Consider the following 1,402-nt stretch of genomic DNA (forward strand, 5'->3'; position numbering starts at 1 on the left):
AAAATACAAAAAAAAAAAAAAAAAAAAAAAAAAATTGCTTATTGTTGGGTTAGGGTTGTGGCTTGGAGGCAGAATGTTTTCCTAGCATACACGTGGTCCTGGGTGCCACCCTCAGCACTGAAAAAGAAAAAAAAAATCATTGTCGTTATATAATTTGCATACAACAAAACTTACCCATTTTGGATCCCTGCTTGAGTCTGTGTCTCTGCTGCTCTTCTGTGACTTCTGGGTAAGGTTCTTTAGGCTTTTTTATTTTTTATTTTTTGGAATCAGGGATTGAACTCAGGGCCTTGTGCTTGCCAGGGAAGCACTTATTCTACTGAGCCATCTCCCCGTCCCCTTCTTTTGGCTCTTTACCACAGGCCAATACACACATGCCCCTCAGGAACCTTCTCCCCCATCCCCCCACCTCAACTTTGGTCTTTTGTAACTTTTCACCTGATGGGTTGTGACAGGCTACTCTAGTTGTCAACTCTAAGAATACCTCACAGGTGGGACCTGAGCCTTGTGGATCAGATCCCAGGGCCTGGCACGGAGTCAAAATTCAACAAATAATCAATAAGTGATGTGCCCATGCCAGGTTAGGTGGCACATCCTGTAATCCCACCACTCTGGTAAGCTGAGGCAGGAGGGTGGAAAGTTCAAGTCCCACATGAGCAATTTAATAAAAGCCTTTTCTCAAAATAAATAAATAAAAAGGTGCTGCAATGAAGCTCAACGCAAAGGGGCTGCGTTCAATCCCCAGTACCACACCCAAAATAAAGATGCATTAATGTTCCCTTACAGATTTCACCACAGGAAAATTTATGTCCCTAGTTTTGATAGTTTTCTTTTGAAAGCAACGTGAACCTCTTTCTGCCTCTGGCATTTTTCTCTTTGGTGATTATGCACCAGATTTTTGCCTTTTTTTTTTTTTTGAGCCATGTCTTAGAATGCTTCCAGTCCTCCTGCTTCAGCCTTCCCAGTGGTGGGATCACAGGCTGAGCCACCACGAGGCCCAGGCTGTGTTTTCTGAAATGAGGTTTACTCGACAAAATCATACAGTAAGTTTTTCTTCTTCCCAATTTGCCTTCCAAGATTGTGCATATTGATGGCTTTAAATCAGACGGCTCCTAGGAACTGGAATGGTAATCTAAAAGTCTCGACCTGGCTTTTTCCTGGTTTGGTCCTAAGACAAGTCATCTGCCCCGAGAAAATGATTCAAAGGCTCCCTTTGCTGCACCTTCCACAGAGCTTAGGCGCGGTCTAGTGCCTTAACCGCTGCACCGCAGCGAAGTCCCACCTCCGCGTGGCTCAGAGCCCACCTGCTCCGCAGCCCGATTGACAATCAGTCTGACCAACCAGCGTGCGGCAAGCGAGCCGGGGCCGCGGCCTGGACGCGCACGCGCAAGCTGCCTCCGTG

Source organism: Octodon degus, unplaced genomic scaffold (assembly GCF_000260255.1).
Source record: "Octodon degus isolate 3935 unplaced genomic scaffold, OctDeg1.0 scaffold00008, whole genome shotgun sequence".
NCBI classification, from domain to species: Eukaryota; Metazoa; Chordata; class Mammalia; order Rodentia; family Octodontidae; genus Octodon; species Octodon degus.